Source organism: Coregonus clupeaformis, chromosome 16, assembly GCF_020615455.1.
Source record: "Coregonus clupeaformis isolate EN_2021a chromosome 16, ASM2061545v1, whole genome shotgun sequence".
NCBI classification, from domain to species: Eukaryota; Metazoa; Chordata; class Actinopteri; order Salmoniformes; family Salmonidae; genus Coregonus; species Coregonus clupeaformis.
The window spans coordinates 50,159,045-50,179,993 of record NC_059207.1 but is presented as its reverse complement, the minus strand read 5'-3'; the positions used below and the strand labels follow the sequence as shown (position 1 = coordinate 50,179,993).

At 46.8% G+C, this 20,949-nt stretch overlaps 1 protein-coding gene across 4 annotated transcripts in view; it reads right to left on the bottom strand.

Moving 5' to 3' along the window:
- The window catches only part of LOC121585060 (tenascin), a 151,024-nt gene that overhangs the window by 64,448 nt on the left and 65,627 nt on the right, over positions 1–20,949 (bottom strand). For 2 of the 4 annotated variants that reach the window (XM_041901403.2, XM_041901406.2), the window contains exon 1: positions 12,773–13,079. The exons of 1 other annotated variant lie outside the window; for it this stretch is intronic. The gene's annotated coding sequence lies outside the window, so the exon portion shown is untranslated. Of the gene's footprint in view, positions 1–12,772; positions 13,080–20,949 lie in introns of those variants that run through there. One more of the 4 variants, XM_041901407.2, reaches the window with a different exon arrangement.

Sequence of the window (20,949 nt, the reverse complement as noted above, 5' to 3'; positions counted from 1 at the left end):
GAGCAGAGAGAGTACAGTGAGCAGAGAGAGCAGAGAGTAGTAGAGAGTAGAGAGAAAGTAGAGAGAGTAGAAAGAGTAGAGAGAGTAGAGAGAACAGGTAGAGAGGGCAGAGAAAGTAGAGAGAGCAGTGAGAGCAGAGAGAGCACAAAGAGTAGAGAGAGTAGAGAGAGTAGAGAGAACAGGGAGAGAGCAGAGAGAGCAGAGAGAGCAGAGAGAGTAGAGTGAACAGGGAGAGTACAGAGAGAACAGGGAGAGAGCAGATAGAGTAGAGAGAGCAGAGAGAGTACAGAGAGAACAGGGAGAGAGCAGAGACAGCAGAGAGAGCAGAGCGAGCAGAGAGAGTAGAGAGAGTAAAGAGTAGATAGAGCAGAGAGAGTAGAGTGAACAGGGAGAGACAGAGAGAGTAGGAGAGATAGGAGACAGAGAGAGTAGAGAGAACAGAGAGTAGAGAGATTAGAGAGAGCAGAGAAAGCAGACAGAGAAGAGAGACCCCAGAGAGCAGAGAGAGTAGAGAGAACAGGGAGAGAGCAGAGAGAGCAGAGGGAGCAGATATAGTAGAGAGAGCAAATAGAGTAGAGAGAGTAGAGAGAACAGAGAGAGTAGAGAGAGCAGAGAGAGCGAGAGAGTAGAGAGAGCAGAGAGAGTAGAGAGAGTAGAGAGAACAGGAAGAGAGCAGAGATAGCAGAGAGAGTAGAGAGAACAGGGAGAGCAGATATAGTAGAGAGAGTAGAGAGAGCAGAGAGTAGAGAGAGCAGAGAGAGTAGAGAGAACAGGGAGAGTAGAGAGAGTAGAGAGAACAGGGAGAGTAGAGAGCAGAGAGAGCAGAGAGAGTACGGTGAGCAGAGAGAGCAGAGAGAGTAGAGAGAGTAGAGAAAGTAGAGAGAGTAGAAAGAGTAGAGAGAGTAGAGAGAACAGGTAGAGAGGGCAGAGAAAGTAGAGAGCAGTGAAAGCAGAGAGAGCACAAAGAGTAGAGAGAGTAGAGAGAGTAGAGAGAACAGGAGAGAGCAGAGAGAGCAGAGAGATCAGAGTGAGCGAGAGAGTTGAGTGAACAGGAAGAGAGCAGAGAGATTAGAGAGAGCAGAGAGAGTAGAGTGAACAGGGAGAGTAGAGAGAACAGGGAGAGAGCAGATAGAGTAGAGAGAGCAGATAGAGTAGAGAGAGCAGAGAGAGTACAGAGAGAACAGGGAGAGAGCAGAGACAGCAGAGAGAGCAGAGAGAGCAGAGAGAGTAGAGAGAGTAAAGAATAGATAGAGCAGAGAGAGTAGAGAGAACAGGGAGAGAGCAGAGAGTAGAGAGAGCAGGAGAGCAGAGAGAGTAGAGAGAACAGGGAGAGTAGAGAGAGCAGAGAGAGCAGAAACAGTAGAGAGAGTAGAGAGAACAGGGAGAGAGCAGAGAGAGCAGAGAGAGAAGAGAGAGCAGAGTAAGCAGATAGGTGGTAGAGACCTAGAGAGAGCAGAGAGATCAGAGTGAGCAGAGAGAGTTGAGTGAACAGGGAAAAGCAGAGAGAGATTAGAGAGAGCTTGAGAGAGTAGAGTGAACAGGAGAGTAGAAGAGAAAGGAGAGTAGAGAGAGTAAAGAGAGTAGATAGAGCAGAGAGTGTAGAGAGAACAGAGAGAGCAGAGAGACCCAAGAGAGCAGAGAGAGTGGAGAGAACAGGGAGAGAGCAGAGAGAGCAGAGAGAGCAGATAGAGTAGAGAGAGCAGAGAGAACAGAGAGAGTAGAGAGAGCAGAGAGCAGAGAGAGTAGAGAGAGCAGAGAGAGTAGAGAGAGTAGAGAGAACAGGAAGAGAGCAGAGATAGCAGAGAGAGTAGAGAGAACAGGGAGAGCATATATAGTAGAGAGAGTAGAGAGAGCAGAGAGTAGAGAGAGCAGAGAGAGTAGAGAGAACAGGAGAGTAGAGAGAGTGAGAGAGAACAGGGAGAGTAGAGAGCAGAGAGAGGAGAGAGTACGGTGAGCAGAGAGAGCAGAGAGAGTAGGAGAGAGTAGAGAAAGCAGAGAGAGTAGAAAGAGTAGAGAGAGTAGAGAGAACAGGTAGAGAGGGCAGAGAAAGTAGAGAGATGAGAGCAGAGAGAGCACAAAGAGTAGAGAGAGTAGAGAGAGTAGAGAGAACAGGGAGAGAGCAGAGAGAGCAGAGAGATCAGAGTGAGCAGAGAGAGTTGAGTGAACAGGAAGAGAGCAGAGAGATTAGAGAGAGCAGAGAGAGTAGAGTGAACAGGAGAGTAGAGAGAACAGGAGAGAGCAGATAGAGTAGAGAGAGCAGATAGAGTAGAGAGAGCAGAGAGAGTACAGAGAGCACAGGAGAGCAGCAGAGACAGCAGAGAGAGACAGAGCGAGCAGAGAGAGTAGAGAGAGTAAAGAGAGTAGATAGAGCAGAGAGAGTAGAGAGAACAGGGAGAGAGCAGGGAGAGTAGAGAGAGCAGGGAGAGCAGAGAGAGTAGAGAGAACAGGGAGAGTAGAGAGATTAGAGAGAGCAGAGAAAGCAGACAGAGAAGAGAGACCCCAGAGAGCAGAGAGAGTAGAGAGAACAGGGAGAGAGCAGAGAGAGCAGAGAGAGCAGATAGAGTAGAGAGAGCAGAGAGAGCAGAGAGAGTAGAGAGAGCACAGAGAGCTGAGAGTGCAGAGAGCAGAGAGAGTAGAGAGAGCAGAGAGAGTAGAGAGAGTAGAGAGAACAGGGAGAGTAGAGAGAGCAGAGAGAGCAGAAACAGTAGAGAGAGTAGAGAGAGTAGAGAGAACAAGGAGAGAGCAGAGAGAGCATAGAGACAGAGAGAGAAGAGAGACAGAGTAAGCAGATAGGTGGTAGAGAGACTAGAGAGAGCAGAGAGATCAGAGTGAGCAGAGAGAGTTGGTAGTGAACAGAGCTGACAGAGAGATTAGAGAGAGCGGAGAGAGTAGAGTGAACAGGGAGAGTAGAGAGAACAGAGAGAGTAGAGAGTAAAGAGAGTAGATATAGCAGATAGTGTAGAGAGAACAGGGAGAGAGCAGAGAGACCCAGGAGAGCAGAGAGAGTAGAGAGAACAGGGAGAGAGCAGAGAGAGCAGAGAGAGCAGATAGAGTAGAGAGAGCAGAGACAACAGAGAGAGTAGAGAGAGCAGAGAGCAGAGAGAGTAGAGAGAGCAGAGAGAGTAGAGAGAGTAGAGAGAACAGGAAGAGAGCAGAGATAGCAGAGAGAGTAGAGAGAACAGGGAGAGCAATATAGTAGAGAGAGTAGAGAGACAGAGAGTAGAGAGAGCAGAGAGAGCAGAGAGAGCAGAGAGAACAGGGAGAGAGCAGCGAGAGCAGAGGGAGTAGAGAGAGCAGAGAGTGTAGAGAAAGTAGAGCGAGTAGAGAGAACAGGGAGAGTAGAGAGAGCTGAGAGAGCAGAAAGAGTAGAAAGAGTAGAGAGAGTAGAGAGAACAGGGAAAATAGAGAGAACAGAGAGAGTAGAGAGAGTAGAGAGAACAGCGAGAGTAGAGATAGCAGAGAGAGCAGAAAGAGTAGAGAGAGTAGAGAGAGTAGAGAGAACAGGGAGAGAGCAGAGAGAGCAGAGAGAGCAGAGAGAGCAGGGAGAGCAGAGAGGGCAGAGAGGTGGTAGAGAGACTAGAGAGAGCAGAGAAATCAGAGACAGCAGAGAGAGTTGAGTGAACAGGAAGAGAGCAGAGAGATTAGAGAGAGCAGAGAGAGTGAACAGGGAGAGTAGAGAGAACAGGGAGAGAGCAGATAGAGTAGAGAGATTAGAGAGAGCAGAGAGAGCAGACAGAGAAGAGAGACCCCAGAGAGCAGAGATAGTAGAGAGAACAGGGAGAGAGCAGAGAGAGCAGAGAGAGCAGATAGAGTACAGAGAGCAGATAGAGTAGAGAGAGTAGAGAGAACAGGAAGAGAGCAGAGATAGCAGAGAGAGTATAGAGAGCAGAGAGAGCAGAGAGAGTAGAGAGAGCAGAGAGAGAAGAGAGAGCAGAGAGAGTAGAGAGAGTAGAGAGAACAGGGAGAGAGCAGAGAGAGCAGAGAGAGTCGAGAGAGTAGAGAGAATAGAGAGAACAGGGAGAGAGCAGAGAGAGCAGAGAGACCAGACAGAGAAGAGAGAGTAGAGAGAGCAGTGAGAACAGAGAGAGCAGAGACGGTAGAGAGAGTAGAGAGAGCACAGAGAGCATAGAGAGCAGAGAGAGCAGAGAGAGTAGAGAGAACAGGGAGACAGCAGAGAAAGTATAGAGAGCAGAGAGAGCAGAGAGAGTAGAGAGAGCAGAGAGTGTAGAAAGAGTAGAGAGAACAGGGAGAGAAGATATAGTAGAGAGAGTAGAAAGAACAGGAAGAACAGATAGAGTAGAGAGTAGAGAGAGCAGAGAGTGTAGAGAGATCAGAGAGAGTAGAGAGGGCAGAGAGAGCAGAGAGAGTAGAGAGAACAGGGAGAGCAGAGAGAGTAGAGAGAGCAGAGCGAGCAGAGAGAGTAAAGAGAGTAGAGAGAGCAGAGCGAGAAGAGAGAACAGGGAGAGTGCAGAGAGAGCAGAGAGAGTAGAGAGAGCAGGGAGAGCAGAGAGAGTAGAGAGAACAGAGAGAGCAGAAAGTGTATAGAGAGTAGAGAGAGCAGAAAGAGAAGAGAGAGTAGAGAGAGCAGACAGAGAAGAGAGAGCAGAGAGAGTAGAGAGAGTAGATAGAACAGGGAGAGAGCAGAGAGAGCAGAGAGAGTAGAGAGAGCAGGGAGAGCAGAGAGAGTTGAGAGAACAGGGAGAGTAGAGAGAGTAGAGAGAGCAGAGAGAGAAGAGAGTGCATAGAGAGCAGAGAGAGTAGAGAGAGCAGAGAGAGCAGAGAGAGTAGAGAGAACAGGGAGAGAGCAGAGAGAGCAGAGAGAGCAGATAGAGAAGAGAGTGCAGAGAGAGCAGTGAGAACAGATAGAGCAGAGAAGGTAGATAGAGTAGAGAAAGTAGAGAGTGTAGAAAGAGTAGAGAGAGTAGAGAGAACAGGTAGAGAGGGCAGAGAAAGTAGAGAGAGCAGTGAGAGTAGAGAGAGCACAAAGAGTAGAGAGAGTAGAGAGAGTAGAGAGAACAGGGAGAGAGCAGAGAGAGCAGAGAGATCAGAGTGAGCAGAGAGAGTTGAGTGAACAGGAAGAGAGCAGAGAGATTAGAGAGAGCAGAGAGAGTAGAGTGAACAGGGAGAGTAGAGAGAACAGGGAGAGAGCAGATAGAGTAGAGAGAGCAGAGAGAGTACAGAGAGAACAGGGAGAGAGCAGAGACAGCAGAGAGAGCAGAGCGAGCAGAGAGAGTAGAGAGAGTAAAGAGAGTAGATAGAGCAGAGAGAGTAGAGTGAACAGGGAGAGAGCAGAGAGAGTAGAGAGAGCAGGGAGAGCAGAGAGAGTAGAGAGAACAGGGAGAGTAGAGAGATTAGAGAGAGCAGAGAAAGCAGACAGAGAAGAGAGACCCCAGAGAGCAGAGAGAGTAGAGAGAACAGGGAGAGAGCAGAGAGAGCAGAGGGAGCAGATAGAGTAGAGAGAGCAGATAGAGTAGAGAGAGCAGAGAGAACAGAGAGAGTAGAGAGAGCAGAGAGCAGAGAGAGTAGAGAGAGCAGAGAGAGTAGAGAGAGTAGAGAGAACAGGGAGAGCATATATAGTAGAGAGAGTAGAGAGAGCAGAGAGTAGAGAGAGCAGAGAGAGTAGAGAGAACAGGGAGAGTAGAGAGAGTAGAGAGAACAGGGAGAGTAGAGAGCAGAGAGCAGAGAGAGTACGTGAGCAGAGAGAGCAGAGAGAGCAGAGAGAGTAGAGAAAGTAGAGAGTAGAAAGAGTAGAGAGTAGAGAGAACAGGTAGAGAGGGCAGAGAAAGTAGAGAGAGCAGTGAGAGCAGAGAGAGCACAAAGAGTAGAGAGAGTAGAGAGTGAGAGAACAGGGAGAGAGCAGAGAGAGCAGAGAGATCAGAGTGAGCAGAGAGAGTTGAGTGAACAGGAAGAGAGCAGAGAGATTAGAGTGAGCAGAGAGAGTAGAGTGAACAGGGAGAGTAGAGAGAACAGGAGAGAGACAGATAGAGTAGAGAGAGCAGATAGAGTAGAGAGAGCAGAGAGAGTACAGAGAGAACAGGGAGAGAGCAGAGACAGCAGAGAGAGCAGAGCGAGCAGAGAGAGTAGAGAGAGTAAAGAGAGTAGATAGAGCAGAGAGAGTAGAGAGAACAGGGAGAGAGCAGAGAGAGTAGAGAGAGCAGGGAGAGCAGAGAGAGTAGAGAGAACAGGGAGAGTAGAGAGAGCAGAGAGAGCAGAAACAGTAGAGAGAGTAGAGAGAACAGGGAGAGAGCAGAGAGAGCAGAGAGAGAAGAGAGAGCAGAGTAAGCAGATAGGTGGTAGAGACCCTAGAGAGAGCAGAGAGATCAGAGTGAGCAGAGAGAGTTGAGTGAACAGGGAGCAAGCAGAGAGATTAGAGAGAGGGAGAGAGTAGAGTGAACAGGAGAGTAGAGAGAACAGGGAGAGAGTAGAGAGAGTAAAGAGAGTAGATAGAGCAGAGAGTGTAGAGAGAACAGGGAGAGAGCAGAGAGACCCAAGAGAGCAGAGAGAGTGGAGAGAACAGGAGAGAGCAGAGAGAGCAGAGAGAGCAGATAGAGTAGAGAGAGCAGAGAGAACAGAGAGAGTAGAGAGCAGAGAGCAGAGAGAGTAGAGAGAGCAGAGAGAGTAGAGAGAGTAGAGAGAACAGGAAGAGAGCAGAGATAGCAGAGAGAGTAGAGAGAACAGGGAGAGCATATATAGTAGAGAGAGTAGAGAGAGCAGAGAGTAGAGAGAGCAGAGAGAGTAGAGAGAACAGGGAGAGTAGAGAGAGTAGAGAGAACAGGAGAGTAGAGAGCAGAGAGAGCAGAGAGAGATACGGTGAGCAGAGAGAGCAGAGAGAGTAGAGAGAGTAGAGAAAGTAGAGAGAGTAGAAAGAGTAGAGAGAGTAGAGAGAACAGGTAGAGAGGGCAGAGAAAGTAGAGAGAGCAGTGAGAGCAGAGAGAGCACAAAGAGTAGAGAGAGTAGAGAGAGTAGAGAGAACAGGGAGAGAGCAGAGAGAGCAGAGAGATCAGAGTGAGCAGAGAGAGTTGAGTGAACAGGAAGAGAGCAGAGAGATTAGAGAGAGCAGAGAGAGTAGAGTGAACAGGGAGAGTAGAGAGAACAGGGAGAGAGCAGATAGAGTAGAGAGAGCAGATAGAGTAGAGAGAGCAGAGAGAGTACAGAGAGCACAGGGAGAGAGCAGAGACAGCAGAGAGAGCAGAGCGAGCAGAGAGAGTAGAGAGAGTAAAGAGAGTAGATAGAGCAGAGAGAGTAGAGAGAACAGGGAGAGAGCAGGGAGAGTAGAGAGAGCAGGGAGAGCAGAGAGAGTAGAGAGAACAGGGAGAGTAGAGAGATTAGAGAGAGCAGAGAAAGCAGACAGAGAAGAGAGACCCCAGAGAGCAGAGAGAGTAGAGAGAACAGGGAGAGAGCAGAGAGAGCAGAGGGAGCAGATAGAGTAGAGAGAGCAGAGAGAACAGAGAGAGTAGAGAGAGTATAGAGAGCTGAGAGTGCAGAGAGCAGAGAGAGTAGAGAGAGCAGAGAGAGTAGAGAGAGCACAGAGAGCTGAGAGTGCAGAGAGCAGAGAGAGTAGAGAGAGCAGAGAGAGTAGAGAGAGTAGAGAGAACAGGGAGAGTAGAGAGAGCAGAGAGAGCAGAAACAGTAGAGAGAGTAGAGAGAGTAGAGAGAACAGGGAGAGAGCAGAGAGAGCATAGAGAGCAGAGAGAGAAGAGAGAGCAGAGTAAGCAGATAGGTGGTAGAGAGACTAGAGAGAGCAGAGAGATCAGAGTGAGCAGAGAGAGTTGAGTGAACAGGAAGCGAGCAGAGAGATTAGAGAGAGCGGAGAGAGTAGAGTGAACAGGGAGAGTAGAGAGAACAGGGAGAGAGTAGAGAGAGTAAAGAGAGTAGATATAGCAGATAGTGTAGAGAGAACAGGGAGAGAGCAGAGAGACCCAAGAGAGCAGAGAGAGTAGAGAGAACAGGGAGAGAGCAGAGAGAGCAGATAGAGTAGAGAGAGCAGAGACAACAGAGAGAGTAGAGAGAGCAGAGAGCAGAGAGAGTAGAGAGAGCAGAGAGAGTAGAGAGAGTAGAGAGAACAGGAAGAGAGCAGAGATAGCAGAGAGAGTAGAGAGAACAGGGAGAGCATATATAGTAGAGAGAGTAGAGAGAGCAGAGAGTAGAGAGAGCAGAGAGAGCAGAGAGAGCAGAGAGAACAGGGAGAGAGCAGCGAGAGCAGAGGGAGTAGAGAGAGCAGAGAGTGTAGAGAAAGTAGAGCGAGTAGAGAGAACAGGGAGAGTAGAGAGAGCTGAGAGAGCAGAAAGAGTAGAAAGAGTAGAGAGAGTAGAGAGAACAGGGAAAATAGAGAGAACAGAGAGTGTAGAGAGAGTAGAGAGAACAGGGAGAGTAGAGAGAGCAGAGAGAGCAGAAAGAGTAGAGAGAGTAGAGAGAGTAGAGAGAACAGGGAGAGAGCAGAGAGAGCAGAGAGAGCAGGGAGAGCAGAGAGAGCAGAGAGGTGGTAGAGAGACTAGAGAGAGCAGAGAAATCAGAGACAGCAGAGAGAGTTGAGTGAACAGGAAGAGAGCAGAGAGATTAGAGAGAGCAGAGAGAGTAGAGTGAACAGGGAGAGTAGAGAGAACAGGGAGAGAGCAGATAGAGTAGAGAGATTAGAGAGAGCAGAGAAAGCAGACAGAGAAGAGAGACCCCAGAGAGCAGAGAGAGTAGAGAGAACAGGGAGAGAGCAGAGAGAGCAGAGGGAGCAGATAGAGTAGAGAGAGCAGATAGAGTAGAGAGAGCAGAGAGAGTAGAGAGAGTAGAGAGAACAGGAAGAGAGCAGAGATAGCAGAGAGAGTAGAGAGAACAGGGAGAGCATATATAGTAGAGAGAGTAGAGAGAGCAGAGAGTAGAGAGAGCAGAGAGAGTAGAGAGAACAGGGAGAGTAGAGAGAGTAGAGAGAACAGGGAGAGTAGAGAGCAGAGAGAGCAGAGAGAGTACGGTGAGCAGAGAGAGCAGAGAGAGTAGAGAGAGTAGAGAAAGTAGAGAGAGTAGAAAGAGTAGAGAGAGTAGAGAGAACAGGTAGAGAGGGCAGAGAAAGTAGAGAGAGCAGTGAGAGCAGAGAGAGCACAAAGAGTAGAGAGAGTAGAGAGAGTAGAGAGAACAGGGAGAGAGCAGAGAGAGCAGAGAGATCAGAGTGAGCAGAGAGAGTTGAGTGAACAGGAAGAGAGCAGAGAGATTAGAGAGAGCAGAGAGAGTAGAGTGAACAGGGAGAGTAGAGAGAACAGGGAGAGAGCAGATAGAGTAGAGAGAGCAGATAGAGTAGAGAGAGCAGAGAGAGTACAGAGAGAACAGGGAGAGAGCAGAGACAGCAGAGAGAGCAGAGAGAGCAGAGAGAGTAGAGAGAGTAAAGAGAGTAGATAGAGCAGAGAGAGTAGAGAGAACAGGGAGAGAGCAGAGAGAGTAGAGAGAGCAGGGAGAGCAGAGAGAGTAGAGAGAACAGGGAGAGTAGAGAGAGCAGAGAGAGCAGAAACAGTAGAGAGAGTAGAGAGAACAGGGAGAGAGCAGAGAGAGCAGAGAGAGAAGAGAGAGCAGAGTAAGCAGATAGGTGGTAGAGACCCTAGAGAGAGCAGAGAGATCAGAGTGAGCAGAGAGAGTTGAGTGAACAGGAAGCGAGCAGAGAGATTAGAGAGAGCGGAGAGAGTAGAGTGAACAGGGAGAGTAGAGAGAACAGGGAGAGAGTAGAGAGAGTAAAGAGAGTAGATAGAGCAGAGAGTGTAGAGAGAACAGGGAGAGAGCAGAGAGACCCAAGAGAGCAGAGAGAGTGGAGAGAACAGGGAGAGAGCAGAGAGAGCAGAGAGAGCAGATAGAGTAGAGAGAGCAGAGAGAACAGAGAGAGTAGAGAGAGCAGAGAGCAGAGAGAGTAGAGAGAGCAGAGAGAGTAGAGAGAGTAGAGAGAACAGGAAGAGAGCAGAGATAGCAGAGAGAGTAGAGAGAACAGGGAGAGCATATATAGTAGAGAGAGTAGAGAGAGCAGAGAGTAGAGAGAGCAGAGAGAGTAGAGAGAACAGGGAGAGTAGAGAGAGTAGAGAGAACAGGGAGAGTAGAGAGCAGAGAGAGCAGAGAGAGTACGGTGAGCAGAGAGAGCAGAGAGAGTAGAGAGAGTAGAGAAAGTAGAGAGAGTAGAAAGAGTAGAGAGAGTAGAGAGAACAGGTAGAGAGGGCAGAGAAAGTAGAGAGAGCAGTGAGAGCAGAGAGAGCACAAAGAGTAGAGAGAGTAGAGAGAGTAGAGAGAACAGGGAGAGAGCAGAGAGAGCAGAGAGATCAGAGTGAGCAGAGAGAGTTGAGTGAACAGGAAGAGAGCAGAGAGATTAGAGAGAGCAGAGAGAGTAGAGTGAACAGGGAGAGTAGAGAGAACAGGGAGAGAGCAGATAGAGTAGAGAGAGCAGATAGAGTAGAGAGAGCAGAGAGAGTACAGAGAGCACAGGGAGAGAGCAGAGACAGCAGAGAGAGCAGAGCGAGCAGAGAGAGTAGAGAGAGTAAAGAGAGTAGATAGAGCAGAGAGAGTAGAGAGAACAGGAAGAGAGCAGAGATAGCAGAGAGAGTAGAGAGAACAGGGAGAGCATATATAGTAGAGAGAACAGGGAGAGTAGAGAGATTAGAGAGAGCAGAGAGAGCAGACAGAGAAGAGAGACCCCAGAGAGCAGAGAGAGTAGAGAGAACAGGGAGAGAGCAGAGAGAGCAGAGAGAGCAGATAGAGTAGAGAGAGCAGAGAGAACAGAGAGAGTAGAGAGAGCAGAGAGAGCTGAGAGAGCAGAGCGCAGAGAGAGTAGAGACAGCAGAGAGAGTAGAGAGAGTAGATAGAACAGGAAGAGAGCAGAGATAGCAGAGAGAGTAGAGAGAACAGGGAGAGCATATATAGTAGAGAGAGTAGAGAGAACAGGAAGAGAGCAGAGATAGCAGAGAGAACAGGGAGAGAGCAGCGAGAGCAGAGAGAGTAGAGAGAGCAGAGAGTGTAGAGAAAGTAGAGAGAGTAGAGTGAACAGGGAGAGTAGAGAGAGCAGAGAGAGCAGAAAGAGTAGAGAGAGTAGAGAGAGTAGAGAGAACAGGGAGAATAGAGAGAACGGGGAGAGTAGAGAGAGCAGAGAGAGCAGAAAGAGTAGAGAGAGTAGAGAGAGTAGTTAGAACAGGGAGAGTAGAGAGCTCAAGGAGAGTAGAGAGAGTAGAGAGAACAGGGAGAGCAGAGAGAGCAGAGAGAGCAGAGAGAGTAGAGAGAACAGGGAGAGTAGAGAGAGTAGAGAGAACAGGGAGAGTAGAGACCAGAGAGAGCAGAGAGAGCAGAGAGAGTAGAGAGAGTAGAGAAAGTAGAGAGAGTAGAGAGAGTATAGAGAACAGGTAGAGAGGGCAGAGAAAGTAGAGAGAGCAGTGAGAGCAGAGAGAGCAGAAAGAAGACAGTAGAGAGAACAGGGAGACAGCAGAGAGAGCAGAGAGAGTAGATAGAGCAGAGAGAGCAGAGAGAGTAGAGAGAACAGGAAGTGAGCCGAGAGAGCAGAGAGATTAGAGAGAGCAGAGAGAGTAGAGAGAACAGGGAGAGCAGAGAGAGTAGAGTGAACAGGGAAAGTAGAGAGAACAGGGAGAGAGCAGATAGAGTAGAGAGAGCAGAGAGAGTAGAGAGAGCAGAGAGAGTAGAGAGAGCAGAGAGAGCAGAGAGAGTAGAGAGAACAGATATAGTAGAGAGAGTAGAGAGAACGGGAAGAACAGATAGAGTAGAGACAGTAGAGAGAACAGAGAGTGTAGAGAAAGGAGAGAGAATAGAGAGAGCAGAGAGAGGAGAGAGAGCAGTTGGAGTAGAGAGAGCAGAGAGAGCAGAGAGATTAGAGAGAACAGGGAGAGCAGAGAGACTAGAGAGAGCGGAGAGAGCAGAGAGAGTAGAGAGAGCAGAGGGAGTAGAGAGAGCAGAGAGAGTAGAGAGAACAGGGAGAGAGCAGAGAGAGCAACTCTAATGCACAGCAGCTGTCTGTCTCCCGGGCTACAGAAGCCCGCTGTCTGCTGGCACACATACAGTAGAATTACAGAGGGCTGGATCTGGCAGGCTGCAGCAGGCAGCACACATGGAACAACTATCTCTACTCCTAACACAACCCGAGCTGATCGCAGCTCAACACAACACCTTGCAGAATTATTCAGTAGTAAGCTGATCAACGTCTTGGATCACTCAATTTACTATTTTTCCTCTGTACAGGTAAGAGCTAACCTCATCCTCAGGCTCTAAAGAGAGAGAGCCGGCTGTTGGAGGAGATTAGGTAAGAGCTAAATAGTAGAAGCATGTCAAAAATGTGGTGAACAACTTCCCTCATAAATTGTAATGGGCACCTTTGAACATGTACAGATAATGTACTGTCGGTAATGATGGAACAAAACTAAGCTGGTCTCAGAAGTGTCTGCTTGTTAAAAAATGATAAAGGTTAACCATAAAAGACCCCACTTTGATTAATTAACAGTTTACTATTTCAAAATATATTGCTATGACAATAAACAGCAATTTCTCTGATGTATCTTTAGAATATATATTAATATCTACATATTTTTTTATAAATACGTAATTTCCTGTGAAGATTTAGAAACCAAAATCATTAAAATGTTTGTATTTTCCAATTTGATACTTCTGTAATATTAATAAAAAATCCATGCTAAATTAAGTCACACTAACAATAGTCTTAAATGATCTGATTACACAAAATCTAGACATCAACATTCATTCTAATTCAAACAGAGCATCATAGTGTTGCAGACAGGGAAAGACAGGAGCAGCTTACCTTCCACTGAATTCACAGAATCTCTCCACTGGAGCTAAATCAATGTAGTAGAGCTTGGCTCAAATAAAACAAATGTTCTTGTGGGTCTGTGTCTTTGACTTCTAAAGCATTGACAGTTATGTCATATTTCTCTCTTTCTCTCAGTCACTCTATTCCTGCCACCTAGAGAGCCAGCCTGCTGATGCTGTAGCCAGTGAGAGGGGAGAGTGAGAGAGAGAGAGAGAGATCGAGAGAGAGAGCAGCCAGGAGATCTAGGAACTGAGTGAAAGAGAGACGGAGGGAGAATTGCCTTTCTCTTAAACAGTAGACTGCGGTCAGAGCCCACTCCTACCTAGCGCTCTTAAATACCCCCCACCCCTCTGACTGGAAGTTGAAACGGGATGCCTCAAGGCTGACTCCTGCTCGCTCACAGTACAGAGAGGGGGGGGGGGCATTTTAGCCACAAAGTAAAGCAGCCAATGAAAAGAAATTAGTGAATTCAGGGCCACATTCATATATAATTTTAGACTTGAAAAGCGAAAAGTAGCTAGAGTGACTGCCTTTGCTTTTTGATGATGATAATAATGCTGGTGGTGATGGTAATGATGGTGATGATGATGATGGTAATGATGATTATGGTGATGCCGATCAGATCTTTGTCCTCTTATCCCTTCTCATCGACTGCTCTCCCTTCAGCGCTCCACCAACCACACAGCCCTTGATTAGTGTGTGTTTAGATACAGCCTGCATCCCAAATGCCACCCTATTCCCTTTATAGTGCACTACTTTTGACCAGGACCCACAGGGACCTCCGTCCCTCTGGTCTACACCCAGGTCTGGGGTGAATGTAACACTTTCTTATTAGGATCCATTACAGGTACGCCAGTAGAGCAGAACCCAGTGGATGCTGGTAGCAATTACCAGCCGTGAGCTGAGCTGCACTGAGCATTTAGTGTAAACAGACAGACCCACTTCAAATAAACACAGGACCAACCAACGAGGACGAGACAGGACCCAGACAGAGCCAAAGCCATACCGCTCCCAGGCAGTGTCCCCTAATTCCCAGGCAGTGTCCCCTAATTCCCAGGGTATTCAAAAGGAGATGTGCATCAAAGATATTTCATAAGCGCCAGAGTATCCAGCATTGAGAATGGAGTGACACTCATTAAGTCAGAATGTGACCCGGCCTCCAGACTAATCGGGGGCTACAAAGGCTCTGGTGCTGATGATGGTCGTGGTGCATGGGGAGGCTTATCTTGGGGAACTTTCAAGAACCCCTTTGACGATGAAAATGTTTATCAACCCCCATTAGCTTTCTTCTCCTCAATAGAGCTGATGTGACAGAAAAAACCTTGTCAAAATGTGGAATATTCTAATGGAGCCAGTATATGGAAGTTCTCCATATAAAACAATCTGAAAATGGAAACATTTTCCATGTCTTCCTTCCTCTCTATGGCTGAATAACACAGTCTGTCCCAAATGGCACCCTATTACCTTTATAGTGCACTACTTGTGAGCAGGGCCCATATGTCTCTGTTCAAAAGAAGTGCACTATATAGGGAATATGGTGCCATTTGGGATGCATAAACAGTGATAAGCATGCCTGGTGTGTGAGGCAAGGGACATAGCGGTGTGTGGTGAGGGGAGACTCAGCAGGGGAAATGATCCCCTCCGTGTTATTGAGAGCCAGTGACCAGTCAGGTAGAAAAGATTCCCCTAATCCCATACAAAACACAATGGCACATGCTATATGTAGCGCGGCCATTGGGTAATAAAGCATATTCCATGACTTGAGGGGCCTGATTCATTTTGCTTTGGCTCCCCTGAGGGTAAAAGGGATAGAGGATCTAGCCTATAGATTTATAGTTGTGTTAACAATCAGTGCTTAGGTTATTATCAATGTCGTCATTCACTATAGGATGAAAAGAGGCTGTGGAGCCATGTCTAAGTATAGCACCTGTTTTAAATGAGTATGTCTGTACACGCAGAGAGACCCTACGTTCCTGTGGAACACGTACTGCGCCTCTCCATCTGTTCCTCTTCTCACCTTCCTGTCGCACTCTCCCCTTCTCTCTCTCCTTCTCTCTCCCCTTCTCTCTCTCCTTCTCTCTCCCCTTCTCTCTCTACTTCTCTCTCTCCTTCACTGCAGCGCAGTCAAGGAGGTGAGGGAGGATTCACAGGGAATTGCGGTGGGAGCTTGACTACTCCCTGTTTGTCATGCTCCTACTCCTACTCACAAAATGCATGGAGCAGAGTTTGATTTCCCTGCTGATGTGTGTGTATGAGAGCGCATCCTTCCCTGTCATCCAATCTCATAGCTCTCCCGAACCAGACACTTGCTTGAGGGAGATTATACTTTTTTTCATTAGTGCAGAAGGGTGTTCTGATTTAGACCGGCATTTAAATGTACATGTCTGATGAAAATATGCGGCTAGGATATGTCACGTGGGGAGGGGTCGACGACCTGTGCTAAATGCTGCTCCCATATTCATAATGTATTGGGTAAGAAGGAAGACATGCCTCAGGAGACAGCATGCGGTCATGGATAGAATGGTTCCAGCTTTTGTCAAATTAACCATTTTCCCAACCTTAACCTAATTCTCCTAACCTGCTACGTTAATTCTCCTAACCTGCTGTGTTAATTCTTCTAACCTGCTACGTTAATTCTCCTAACCTCCTACGTAAGTTCTCCTAACCTGCTACGTAAATTCTCCTAACCTGCTACAAAAGTCAAATCTGACGTTAATTTGACAAAAGCTGGATCCCTTTTAGCCATGACCACAGCATGAAAAAGGCCAGCTAGTTCATCTCTCTCCAGAACGACATTGAACAACTTGCTATTACAAGAGCCAGCCAAAGGAATTGTTTCCCATTTCTAAGCAGCAAACTAGGATGAAATCAATACAGCGCTGTAGTTCCTCATTTGTGGTGGAGGAGCTAGCTAGCCTTCAGTCTAATGTTAGCCGACAGAAAACGTAATCTGGCGATAGTGAGAAGGAAAACTAAGGCAAAGGTTGCCTGGAGCACATTTAATAAGGTCTTCTTGCCACTGTATAATTGGTGGCACTCGACTTGAAGGCGAGGAAAAGGACTCGGCGGGAAGTGAGACACTTTCTGTCAATGACAGTGAGACCTAATTATAAGATGGAGCCCCTGCAGCAATTCTCTGTGCAAGGCAGGGAGGTAGTGGAGGCAGGCAGCAATAAGGCAGCTGATCAGGCAGACACACCACCCACTGAAGGTGCAGATGACCTGGAAAAACCTGTGTACCTCATTAAAAATGAATTCCCAGGTAATAATGGGCCCTGGTCCCGTTGCCTCCCTACTTATGTCTGTCCTTCATCCATTATGCACTAGCCGCTAGCTGGCATGGTGTGGGTTAAATCCTCAGGGAGGGTGAACTTGGACAGTAGCAAGAGTAGCAAGGAGCGGAGAACAGATCCTCCAGTCTACAGGAACTGCTTAATGCAGTAATGAGACAATAACACAGAATTGGGATGGAAGGGATGTGCTAGTGGATCTGTAAGTGGAGAGTGCTCATCTTGGGTGGAGTGAGTGTGCCAGTAAAATCAGCCATCAGCACAATAAGCCTGTGGCTGCAGTAAGTTAAACAAGGGAGAAACAGTCTATTAGAAGGGATCAATAATTCATAACCCAGGGAGGGAAGAGACATAGCTCCAGGATAGGCTCAAGCAGACATGGCAAGAGCCACACAGTGAGCTTTAGGAAAGAGGATCCTTTCTTTCTCTTTCATTGTTCTATGGTTCTTCTATCTATAAACTATGAACATTTGGCAAAACAAATCATGCAGAAATGACGGAAATATACAAATGGAACCAATTAGATGATACTTATTCATGAGCATTCTTACATGTGAAAAATAGGATTATATAAACACACAAAGAAGGTAGATATTCAAACAAAGAGCCCCTGTCAACATTGATATTGAGTATCATATTATCTACACTGTTGGAAGCCTGATGCTGTGGACCACACAAGCACACAAACACTTAGTTGTGTGCAGCCTTATAAAACGCCTGTACATTTCCCAACACAATGACAGGACCTTGTGAGTTTACAGCCTCTGTGTGACCCCAGTAAGCAAGGACCTCACACATTTTGTGTTGCCACAGTTGGCACTGTGTCTACAGTAGGGGTGTGCCGACCTGGCCATAGGCTACTCATATTCGTAATTGTATCCGTAGATTGACCGTTGATAGTCGTATTGGATCGGATAACACGTAAGTGTTTTAATATGCCTAAATAGGCTATATGTTGGCAAAATACCGCACATTTATAGACCAAAAAAGCGGCAGATTAGAAGCAGTGTGGGGGGACTGTGTAAGGGCAGGCGTTATGGGCGGGCCTAAGTGGGCCTACATTTTAGTCATTTAGCAGACACTCTTATCCAGAGAAACTTACAGTTAGTGATGCATACATTATTTTATTTTTATTTTTTTCATACTGGCCACAACCCTGGTCGTTGCAAACGCCATGCTCTACCAACTGAGCTACATCCCTGCCGGCCAGTCCCTCCCCTACCCTGGATGACGCTGGGCCAATTGTGCGCCGCCCCATGGGTCTCCCGGTCGCGGCCAGCTACGACAGAGCCTGGACCATGTATCTGATGCTGTCTGGACAAAAATAGTATTATTATATATTATTTCTGGCCAGACAGGATCAGATACAGTACATGTGCTACATATAGTAAGATAGAGCGGCGCTGTTTGGCTCGCTCGGATGGTTTCTCCAGTGATAGTTTCAGCAGAGAGCGAGTGATAGGTCTCACTCTTGCCAAAATCTGTCCATAATACGCCCAATGCATTTTTATGGGCATATTATGCAGACCTAAGCTTGTAGCCTGCCTTCCCGCCTTTGGGACAACGACTCCCATTGTTAGGGTGGAGACATGAGCATCTCGTCAATATATACTGATCTCTGGTTTCAGCCTCTTGAGAATTGGGAAGGAAAGTTCATTATTGCACAGTGCGCTGTTCGGATGCTGGCTTCCCCTAAAGTGAATTGATGTTTTGCCAAAATTATATAATTACTCCAGACTAAATAAAATAATTCAAAATCCTTCTCCAGAGAGCATGACTTAGCCACAGAGGATAATTGGCTTCTTAAAAAAAATAGCAGTGGATTGTTTCAAATCACAAGTGTGTAGGCCTATGCTGATTTGGGAAGCCCGCAATTTGGGCAGAGCGTGTGGCAATAGGACTAGCAGATTAAGTTGCGGCTGTCAGTGAAAAGCATCTAAAATATGTGTTAAGATAATGTGTCTTGAGTATAATTAAAAATGTTGAAACAAGAAGAAGGGAAGGGGTGTGTGGAGAAGATATGGCATGTCGCTCTCCAGAATACATGCACTCAGCTCTTCAGAATTCGCTCAGCTGTCTCCCGCCAATTCTTGCGCATTCATTTTGTGAATTGTTTGCCCTTTGATTGTATATGTTTTTATCAATTCCCCATTACATATGTCACCAGTAGGCCTAGTAAATGTACCGTTACTTATCCATTATTTGGTTACATTAATTTATGTTAATGCATGTATTAATTACAGTCATTTAGCCTACCGTTCTCATTATCGGAGTGGAAACTTTTCAGAGTTCACAACCTGCTACACTTGTGAGAAACAAGTTTTGGTTTATTTCATAACCATCACTTACAAGTTTTGACAATTTGTTCATTGTCTTTTGTTTGGAGTGCTTCATGTGCGCAATGAGCATGTGTCTGGTTTCTCTCTAGAAACATACAGAGGGAGCTCGCATAGAAGTAGGCCTACCTGGCCTGCTGCGTGCAAATGTAGGAAAGTGCCCATTTGGGATGTCTGATTTCTGATTGTCTTAACTCACCAAGTTCATCACTAATAAGTTGAGCTTCTCATTCATTTTTTTCTTCACCTCACACAGTAAGTCAACAAAGTCTTTTTTTTTTACACCCTTTGTGAATAATAATAGTCACAGTATTTGAAAAATCTTTCCAACACTCTCCCGGCCTAGATAATCACCAAGCCTCGGTGAAAGATAAACATATCATGATCTGATGATCCCATATATCCAGTGAAAACTTCAGAAACAACAGCTGTCTGTCCTGAGCTCACTGGTGCGGGAAACTCTAGGCACATAGGTGGAGTAGAGAGATTCATGTTATTTGAAAGAAACGTAGTTTTCATCAGGATATTTTCTTCTGTTTTTATTTGTCGACTTTGGGCCTATGCAGTGGCGATTTTAGCATGTAAATCTTAGTGGGGCAAACTCCAAACATATTTTTTAGATGCATGCCAGCAAAGCCACTACACAACACTAAACAATACATTAATTGCACTATAACGGTGACAAACGGTGGCCACAAACTGTTAGGGACTACATAAAGCTGTCCCAACAGCAGAGTCTCAACAGCAGTTCCAACACCTTACCACTGCTACACCTGGCTATCAGCAGAGCCTTGTCTGGCAGCAAAACAGTTCATTCAGCCTCATTTACTGCCTTTTAAAAAACATAGCTGATATGACTGACTTGCTTAAATAAATGTGGTTTCTACTGACAATTGAGATGTGCAAACTATGGTATAAGGGGACGACGAGCAGATAAGAGGCTATCTGTAATTTCGGTTAAGACATTATTGAGCGAGCTAGGACTGACGTAGTCAATATAACTATTTGTTCAGCACTTTTGAAATGTACACTACTGGTCAAAAGTTTTAGAACACCTACTCATTCAAGGGTTTTTCTTTATTTTTTACATTGTAGAATAATAGTGAAGACATCAAAACTATGAAATAACACATATGGAATCATGTAGTAACCAAAAAAGTGTTAAACAAATCAAAATATATTTGAGATTTGAAATTCTTCAAATAGCCACCCTTTGCATTGATGACAGCTTTGCACACTCTTGGCATTCGCTCAACCAGCTTCATGAGGTAGTCACCTGTAATGCATTTCAATTAACAAGTGCGTCTTCTTAAAAGTTAATTTGTGGAATTTCTTTCCTTCTTAATGCGTTTTAGCCAATCAGTTGTGTTGTGACAAGGTATGGGTGTATACAGAATATAGCCCTATTTGGTAAAAGACCAAATACATATTATGTCAAGAACAGCTCAAATAAGCAAAGAGAAACGACAGTCCATCATTACTTAAAGACATGAAGGTCAGTCAATCTGGAAAATTTCAAGAACTTTGAAAGTTGCTTCAAGTTTAGTCGCAAAAACCATCAAGCGCTATGATGAAACTGTCTCTCATGAGGATCGCTACAGGAATGTAAAACCCAGAGTTACCTCTGCTGCAGAGGATATGTCACGACTTCCGCCGAAGTTGGTGCCTCTCCTTGTGCGGGCGGCTATCGGCGGTCGTCGTCACCGGCCTTCTAGCTGCCACCGATCTACGTTTCTTTTCCATTTGTTTTGTCTTGATTGTACACACCTGGTTCCCATCACGTTATGATTATTTCCCTATTTAACCCTCTGGTTCCCTCATGGTTTTGTGCGTGATTGTTCTTTGTTTTGTGTTTATGACTGCTGTGAACTGGTGTATTTCCCTGCGTGGAAATTAGAATTGTTTCTTTTCGAGTAATGTTAATCTGTTACTCAGTTCTGTGTCCTGCGCCTGACTCCGTCCTACCGCTGCACATTGACAGAATCACGCACCTCATATGGAGTCAGCAGGTGCACCCAGTCCTCCATTACCGGTGGAGGAGCGCGTCCAGCAGCACACGACGATGCTCCACAATCTGGGCACAGCCATGGATTGCGTGCTGCACACCATGGAGCGATGGGAGAGAGAGGGTTTTCCCACACCTCCATCAACTTCACTTCAACCCACATCGCTGTCCACCCCTCCGTCACCTGGACCCAGTGGGATTCGGCTCTCGCTCCCGAAGGCCTATGTTGGGACAGCTGCCGGGTGCCAGGGGTTCCTGCTCCAGTTGGAGCTCTACCTGGCGACCGTCCATCCGGCTTCCTCGGGATACGAGAGAGTGTCCGCCCTCATCTCCTGTTTGTTGGGGAAAGCGCTGGAGTGGGCCAACGCCGAATGGGGAGGGATAGACGCAACGTTGGTTCGCTACGAGGATTTCACCCAGTCTTCGATCCTCCGAGGGAAGAGCGGCGGGGGAACACTCAGACAGGGGAAGAGGAGCGCACAGGACTTCGCACTGGACTTCAGGACCCTGGCTGCCAGCGCAGGATGGAATGAGAGG